This window comes from Pleurodeles waltl, chromosome 2_1 (assembly GCF_031143425.1).
Source record: "Pleurodeles waltl isolate 20211129_DDA chromosome 2_1, aPleWal1.hap1.20221129, whole genome shotgun sequence".
Lineage (NCBI taxonomy): Eukaryota > Metazoa > Chordata > Amphibia > Caudata > Salamandridae > Pleurodeles > Pleurodeles waltl.
Genome location: NC_090438.1, coordinates 485,783,432 through 485,793,266, shown reverse-complemented (window position 1 = coordinate 485,793,266; position 9,835 = coordinate 485,783,432).

The window sequence follows — 9,835 nt, the reverse complement described above, 5'->3', positions numbered from 1 at the left end:
AAAGTTTTATCTGTGGATGAGATGCTGCTCACAAACAATGTATTTGGGAGTTGTGGTCCTATTTATTCTACTTTAAAAGAGAACTATAACACTCAGGGGGTCATTCTGACCGCGGCAGACGGCGGTCGCCGCCCGCCACGTGGTTCCCGCCAAAAGACCGCGGCGGTCATTCTGGCTTTCCCACTGGGCTGGCGGGCGACCGCCGAAAGTCCGCCCGCCAGCCCAGCGGGAAACACCCTTCCCACGAGGACGCCGGCTCAGAATTGAGCCGGCGGTGTGGGAAGGTGCGACGGGTGCAGTTGCACCCGTCGCGAATTTCAGTGTCTGCTAGGCAGACACTGAAATTCTTTTTGGGGCCCCGCGGCACCCCCTACCGCCATCCTGTTCCCGGCGGGAGAACCGCCAGGAACTGGATGGCGGTAGGGGGTGTCAGAATCCCCATGGCGGCGGAGCGCGCTCCGCCGCCATGGAGGATTCTCAAGGGCAGCGTAAAGTCGGCGGGACACCGCCGACTTTCCGTTTCTGGCCGCGGCTGAACCGCAGCGGTCAGAATGCCCAGCGGTGCACCGCCAGCCTGTTGGCGGTGCTACCGCCGACCTCCGCCATGGCGGTAATTACCGCCAGGGTCAGAATGACCCCCTCAGTGTTGAAATGGAAAAAAAAACAACAGGTGTATGTGAACCATTAGTGTGTGAAAAGTTGACAGCTATGTATTAGATACGTGTTAGGGTATCTGTTGGCAGAATATAGGGACGGTTTTTATAGGCTTTGATAGTAAATTATGTTCTTTAAAGTAATAGTGAGTTAGGTATGTAGTATGAGACTGATAGGTATAGGTAAACATAGAGTTCCTATAGATGGATCAAGTCTCCTTGTGCAGATGGTGTTAATGGTCCTACACTGCCAGACGTTCATTGCATATAGAACCTATATGCCAAATATTGACTGTATGCTTTACTAAATACTACTAATTACTGAGAAATGCTGTAGGCATGTCATGAACTATTATGCTCTGTGCTGAAAGTATGAGAGATCTGCTTTTGAAATGAATAAGGCATTCATGCACTTGTAGACCCCTATGTGAAGTACTATACAGAATATGGCACCCAGAACGTAATTGAAATCCATGTTCATAAAAAAAAGATAGAGGCTTTATTACAGGTAGTCAGACAACTACAGAAAGATTAGCATATGCACGGATGTACTCAGAAAGTACTTGTGTATGCAAAAGCATCAAAGACAATGATCAACACACTAGCATACCCCTGTATTACCTAACACGGGTACTGAGGTATATGTTAAGCCACTTATATATACATTCACAGAGCCATACAGGTACTAAAACAGACACTTACATGACCGCAGATGAACTAAAACATCTCTCAGTGCTAATACAGGTTAACACCTACATTCAGTCAGATGTGTAGGCAAGCAGTGATACAATCTAGTGATATATGTAGTCAAATACATCTTTAATCATGAGCAAGGCCTACTTGTGGAGAACCTGTCTGTGCACTGTTACTGGCCACTGGAATTAGCCTGTACAAACCCCTTTGTCAATTCTCAAAGTCATGCTTTAGTGCAAATATTTGACCTGTATAGTGTACTGTAGGTGCTTAAGTGATTACGAAATATAGGGGCATATTTATACTTCTGTTGCAATGAATTTGTGTTATTTCTTTAACACAAATTCAGTGCAAAACTAACTCCATATTTATGCTTTGGCGTCTAGCACCAAATTTATGGAGTTAAAGTCATTTTTTGGCCGTGGAAACCTGTTTTGCATCAATGAGATGCGAAGTAGGCGTTCCGGTGCAAAAAATGACTCTATGGCCTTAGTGCCATATTTATCCCTCCATGCTAAAATTACGCATGGGGGAGGAGGGGTCAAATAATTGGTGCAAAGCTTGCTTTGCACCATTATTGAATGCCTGGGTCAGGGCAGGCGTTAGGGGACCTGTGGGCCTATTTCCATGGTGGAACACCATGGAATAAGCCCACAAGTGTCCCACCCCCACTCACACCAAAGGGACAGCAGTGGATGGGGGACCCCATCCCAGGTAAGTATAGTTAGGTACAGATAAGTATTTTTTTTTTAAGTGCCATTGGGGGCCCTGAAGTGGGCCCCCCTATATGGCACTGGGTGCAATGGCCACACCCAGGGGACCCTGGTCCCCTGTGCTGGCCATTGGGGTGGTGGGCATGACTCCTGTCAGTTCTAAGACTAGAGTCATATAGTATGGATGGTTTTGTGTTAGAAAATGACGCTAGGCTGGTTAGAGTCTTTTTTTAATTACTCTAACCTGCCTAATGTCATTTTTTTGTGCAAAAAAACCCTTCTTCCATACCGCCAGCCCCACCCAGCAAACGCCATTTTTTCACGCTAGCCTACCTTTGCACCAGCTTGCACCATTCCATAAATATGGTGCCCGGCTGGTGCTCAGAAATGGTGCAAGCCTGTGCTAAACTTTTTGGTGCAAAACTGCGTTAGTGCAGTTTTGCACCAAAAAGTATAAATCAGGGCTTTACTTTTAAGTTTTAGAAACATACTTATGCACTAGCAGACCCGTAACCCAACCACTACGTAGAATATACCACCCACGAAGGAACTGGCATTCATCTTTCCAAAGCATGAATCCTTTGTCTCAGCCACTGACATAGCAACAGTGACACTTCTATAATTACTCACATACTCAGAAAGCACTTATATATGCAGCACTATCAAGGTAATGGTAGACACAGTCACATACCGGTGCATTCTAAACACAGGCACTGAAATATGTGTTCAGCCACTTACAAACACATTTACAGAACCATGCAGGTATTAAAACAGACACACACATGCCGGCAAATTAACTAAACCATTTCCTACCGCTAATACAGGTGAACAACTACATGCATTACGTTTTATAGGTATCTAGTGACACAAACTAGCTATGTATGCAGAGAAATACTGCTTTAATCATAAGTGAGGCCTACTAGTGGAGACCCTGTCTTTGCTCTGTCAATGGCCACTGAAATGTTCCTGTAAAACAGCTTCATCAATTCTCAAACTCATGTATTAGTGCAAATATTTGACCTGCATAATGTGCTATACGTATACCATCAAAGAAGGTGCAATGTGCTTAAGTGATTAATAAAAGTACTTTTCAATTTTAGAAACTTACTTATACACTTGCAGACCCTTAAACAAACCACTACTTAGAGAATACAACTCACAAAGGAACTTGTATACATCTTTCCAAAGCATGGATCCTCTGCCTCAGCCACTGATATAGGAACAGAGGCACTTCTATAATCACTCACATACTCAGAAAGCACTTATATATGCAGCACTATCACTCGTAATGGTAGACAAAGTCACATACCTGTGTATCCTTAGCAGAGGCACTGAGGTATATGTTCAGCCTTTTACATGCACATTTACAGAGCCATGCAGGTAGCAAAACAGACAATCACGGGCTGGAAGATAAACTAAACCACCTCCTGATGCTAGTACAGTTGGACACCTACATTCACTCAGATATATAGGGAACTAATGACACAATGTAGTCATGTATGCAGACAAATACTGGTTTATTTATGGGTGAGTTCAACTAATAAAGAGAGTTTGTGTAGTGCATCGCTACTGAACTGAAGTTGGCCTCATAAAGTAATTAGTCACGAGAAAAATATAAACTTTATAATTAATAGAACAATGTTATTAATATTACAATAAGAAAAAGGTTTACATTTCTACTTACCTAATTCAAATGCCTGATGTGAAACTATATAATTAAAGGAAAATGCTACTTTTTTTTGTTTTCAGATATCAATTTCTTCTTCTGTACATACACTCACAATACTGTTCAAAAGTCAGAGAAGAAAGAAACAGAGAACCCATACTATCTCCTCATGAATGAAAAACAAAAGTGGCAAAATGCAGAAAAAATAGTATTGAAATAAAAAAGAGCTCCTGGTAAGAGAACAAAGACTTTCCTTAAAATTGTATGTGGTGAGCTTGAAAGACAGCAAAATGTAGTACATAAGAAACAAAGCTTGACATCAACTAAGAAAGGAGTAAAAATGCATGATATTGCAAGTAAGAAATCCAACAGTGGTGCATAGAATTTAACGAGAAGGCAGCACCAGTTCAAGGAAATAAAAGAATGTTCCACAGCAGAGTAAACAAGAATTGAATGAGAAGTATGAAGAAGTATAAAAAAAGAAGATAAACTGTCATACAAAAGGAACATATAGAGGGTATACTAGATTAGGCCTTCGTTCTTAAAGTGAAGCTATTTATTTTGATAGTAAGAGAATGAAAACACTAGTTAAAATAGTGTTGAGCATGAGGACAAAAAAACAAAAGAAAAGACATATAAATAGAGCTAACTTTTGCAAAGTTGCTAGTGCGGAATGGAGACATACTTCTAGTACTGAGCCTTTCTTTAATGAAGAAAAATACTTGCAGGAGAACAGACTAGTGCATGCAGTTGCTGAATCTGGATGTTGTTATGAGATGAAAGATGGTTTGCCTATTTAAAAAGAGGTTATGGTACCTAGAAATGTTGAGGAAGTCATAGCTGAAAAGGTACAGGGAAGGTGTAGACAGGCCCCTGTTTATAAGTGGAATTGTAGTATTATTTGTAATGTTCGCCAGCAATCAATTGACACACTCAGAAATGTTTTACATAAGTTTCCATGGAAAAGTCTTACACAAAAAATAGCCCTTTTGAAAAGATTAGATCCAAGTAAAGTAAGAAAACATACAGACCCACAGGGACATTCACTAGCATGCTTATCAAAGAAAGTGTGCCAAAGCACCTTTCATCATGTTAGAATGCTAGATGTTCACCACTTGTGAATGCAAACTTTAGTTAGGAGGCTTTATCATGTGAAGAGTCCTTCACTATGCTTACAAGAAATGAATAGAGTTCTTTTGCATGGAATAGTGGCTGAGGTAGAAAATGATAGTGAGGATGTGCAGTTTTGGTTCTTTGAACCTGAAGAGGAGTGCAGAGAAAATGTGCACATGGAATCTGCAGGTGTAGCAGAGCAAGAAATAGGCATTACTGTTGACAACTTTCATGAAGAGAATAGAAAGTTTAACAGAGTCTCCATAGAGAAACCGGACTTCATGTAAAATATGTTGTTGACGTACTCAGTACAAGAGTCAGACGTGTTATGTTATTGTGTCTTCAAAAAACGGAAGAAGACAACAGAGATAAGTTGTGAGAATCTGCAGCTTATTTATTTGTAGGGGAACACTCTGATTGGTTCACACAACAAATTATATGTGAGTACTGTTATAATAAATTAAAGGATACTAAAATACCAATCAGAGCAGTGTATAACAAGTTAGAACTAATATCTATTCCACAAGGACTTTGAGATTAGAATGTTTATGAATCTAAACTTTCACAACGTACACATCTACTTCAATCTTTAGTCTGTTTGGAGCCAAAGACAGGAAAGTTACCTCCAACTGAACTCCAAAAAGGTTTAAAAGGTACAGTTGTGTACTTACCATTGCATCGTAAGCAGAATGTTAAAAGTATAGGTGTAGAAAGAGTTTTGGAAGAAGAACTTGCAATTTTAGTCAATAGTATGCCTACCAAGAGTAAAAGGATATCGCAATAGCTAGTAGATGTTAGTAAAGTAAATAAAAAAGCTAGTTTATATCTGCCACAAAACAACATTTACTATAAAAATGCAGATGTTATTCAAGATATTTTTCCTATGGAGGATGATAAACTACCATCAAGATGTCAAATTGAAAAGGTGGATCAATCTAGATTGGAAAACATTACCGTATTCATCCTCTACATTCTAAAGAGATTTTTGGAGATGCTATTGATCTATTTCAAATGAAAGAAGGAAAAGGAACTCCATTAAGCGTGTGGGAGAAAAACTTAGAAGCTTGCTGTTTTCACAACTGTTTCCGACTAGACTAGTTGGTAGTTATGATGAGCGGCCTATACAAATACTAGCAGCAGAGTTCAGATCAACAAGACTCAGAAGATCCATGATTTTGTCAGTGTATTCACTACATATTTCATCTGCTATTTGAGAGTGACTTGTCTGGCTTATCGCATGCAGTTAGTCATATTTTGAAAGCAGTGAATATGCAAAATCTGTCAGCAAGGGAGTTTGTTGAAAAAGTTAATGGAAAAGATGAAAATCTGGAGTACAACCTAATCAATTATATGGCATGTCAACGTTGTATGAATGAGTATGGGTATCGTCGTCATGGAGAAGTTAAATGCATTTTGGGAAACCTAGGAACACCTACCTGGTGTCTAAAACAGAGTTGTGCCGAGTATGCATGGAATGATCTGCTTGATTTCATTAAGAAGCAAATTCAAATATAAAAGATATGAATCTAAAAACACCTCGAAAACTCTGCTCATTAAATGCAGCAAACATTTGCAGATATTTCAACCACAGATTTCAAATAATGATGGTTTTTTTCTGCATCAAAACTAATCCACCGTTTGGTGAAGTGACTGATTTCTTTTAGTGCAAAGAGTACCAAGCTGGAGGTGCTTCACATATTCATATGCTGTTATGGGTAAAAGATGCCGCAAAGTTTGTAACAGACTCTGATTAGTCTGTCTTGTCTTTCATAAAACAGTATGTAACATGTGCCATCCCAAAAGAAACTACTGACAAAGGATTAAGACAACACATTCTACGATTTCAAACTCACAGGTGCAGTAAATACTGTCATCAAAACTGTAGATCTAAAGCAAAATTTTACATGAGATGTTGTTTTGGATTCCCAAGACCTGTCATCTCAGAGGGACGAGTGAACAGCTTTTTGTCAGCAGTGAGACATGCTATAACATGGAAAGCATAACAAAATACTTACAATCTCAAATGTTCAGAAGCATAAAAATATACAAATAAAATAACTACAACCCTGTCATTCCGAACATGTGGAATGTCAATATTGATGTTCAATTTGTAACAGGTAACTATATTGGTATTGCTGCATATGTGACTTCTTATATCACAAAGTCAAAAAAGACAGATGAAAGAGGTATGAAAGGATATTTCTATAGAAAAGAGTCTTACCAAGAAATTGTACAGTTTTTGTTTAAAATGCTTTCCAACAGAGAAATTGGATCGTATGACTGTGCAGGTAGATTGAGCTCTGTAGGTTTGTTCTCCAAGTCTAGGGGTGTTGTGTAGGTAAGCCTAGGCCTTGCAAGCAGTCGTAATAGAGTACCAAAGTCTTTCCCAGAAATACAGTACCTTGCAAAAGTTGATCCCCAGGGTACAGACATCCTAAAAATTTATATGCTGGATATACACTACCCAAGAAGGAGTGCTCACCTGGAAAATATGTGTCTCTATGAAATACTTCAGCATTGTACATATATAAATATTACAATTGAAATATTGAAGAAGGAAGGTTTGCAGTCATTGGCTGTGATGGTTGTTTGGTGAGATACAGTAAAGGAATTTAATTAACCACAGAAAGCTTATTTGTCAAACTGCAGAGAGGAAAGGGTTTTTGTATTTGGCACTTTTGCAGCTCATCAAGCCTTGGCGTACTGAATCAGATTTGCTTGAACAGTATGATTGTTAAGCAGACTCATTCAATGCTATACAACACAATATTCAATGGTCTGTGTTTCCAACATACATGCAGATGTTAAAAGATGAGATTCAACAGGAAGAAATCATCACCACTGAAATAGCCAGAGGGAGTTCACAAAGCAGCCAAAGTTGTAGACCAGCAAGTCAAGATCCTCTTGGAGAACCAGTAATTCAAAATTAAGCAGCTGTATCTATGAATGAGGTGGAGATCGCTGTGCAGCAGGCAAGAGAGGAAATTGGAACACTTAGTGGAACAACTAAACAATGAACAGAGAGAACAGAGAGACATTTATAATGAAGGTAAAAGTAAAGTGGAACATGGATTTCTCCTTGAGAAAAAAACTATATAAATATCAGTGGACAAGCTGGCACTGGCAAAAGTTGCCTAATTAATGTTCTCACTGGTTATATACAGAGGATTACAGTTTCAAATGTGTCATGTGTAGTTACAACATCCACAGGAATTACACTGCATTGACTACTAATGCTACCTATTGAACATGACAATAAACTGGAATATCAGAAGTTATCTGGTGACACTTGCCATGAGGTATCAAGATTATTGAAAAAGATGAAGCTTCTAATCACTGATGAAGTGAGAATGGTATTGAACATAATGCTTGCTTTCATATTATTAAGGTAGGAGCAGATCTTAAGAACAAACTATGATGTACTATTTGGAGGAAAGCATTTAACTGTCTTTGGTGACCCATTCCAACTTACTCCTGTAAAAGGGCAACCTGTTTTCAAAACACTTTTGCATAATGAAAGAAGAAATTCCTTAGGAAGTATTAACAACATGATTATTTGGTTAAACTTTGAATAAAAAAAATAGTTTAAAAAAAGAACATGTGCCAAGGCTGGTTTGTCTGATATGGAATATGGAAATATATGAAATATGTTATAGTGGGAGTACTGACAAAACAGAGAAAACATGCTTCTCAAGAGTTTATTCCCATCTGACATTAGTGCACTAGAAATAATGGTCAATTGTATTAAAGAAGAGTAATCTATAGTTTGTTTAATGCCAACAATGTAAGAGTGCTCAACCTCTAATGAGAAATTACTACAACTAGAGAAAGAAGATATTTTAGACATCACATATATTGATTATTGGAACATCAGGTAGTCACAATACTACTCACAGATAAACTACAAGCAAACTTGGATTCTTTGCAGAAATCTGTATAAAAAAACAGCAGGATTAGAAAAGCATTTACGTGTTGGCAAAAACTGTCCAGTTGTTTTACAATGCAATTTAAATATAGAGGAAGGCTTAGTAAGTGGTGCAATTGGAAAAATATTGATTTCATTAATTTTCCAATAAATATGAGGTCGAATATTTGGCTATAAAATTTGATCGGATAGATAATGTAAAAAATATTGGCCGGTGTGTTGTACGGTTTTTGCTTATAAAAGACTTATATATGGAAATAGTCTCCCCTTTCTTTAGCATATGCAGTAACCATCCACAAATCACAAGGTTTAAGTGTAGATGCAGTTCTGTGGTCACTGTCGGAAGTTCTGTATTTAAAGAAGGAATGTCATGTGTAGCATTGTCATTAATTAGAACCTTGTCTGTTTTTTTTTTAAATTGACTTTGATGAGACCAAAGTTAGTGTGGATGTAAGCTTAAAATTGTTGATACCAAACAACAGAGGGTTTAGAGAGGTCATCATATAGCTGGGGAACTCGTAATGACCAGTGTCTAGCACATGCATTTGCAATGGCTTGCCTGCATACTTAGTATGTCTTAATGTTTAGAAAAGGAACAGTAGGGGCATATTTGCCCAAGCACACATATTCCCTCACGTGCATTATTTAGTGCACCCTGACTTAGGGCTGTAAGGCCTGCCAGAGGGGTGACTTACCCACATTGCATGCAGTGTGAGTGGGGATGGCACTTGGTGTGAGTACCATGTTGAATTTGCACCTTTTAGATTCACCTTGTCATGCACTTGCAATGGCAGTCTGCATTACACTGGTGTGGGGCTTCTCAGAATGGCACAAGTGATGCTGCAGCTCTGGGGGGTCCTCTTTAGTACCCAGGCCCTAGGTACAAGTGATACCATTTAAGGGACTTACAAAGGTGGCTGAAATGCCAATCATAGTACAGTTTTGGGGAAAAGATCTGATCCTGGGAACCTGTTTAGCATGGGCCCGGGGCACTTACAGTTTGAAGGCACATCATTCTCCAGGAAAAAAGTGGGGGGCTACCATGTGAAAAGAGGCCCTTTCTAACAATACA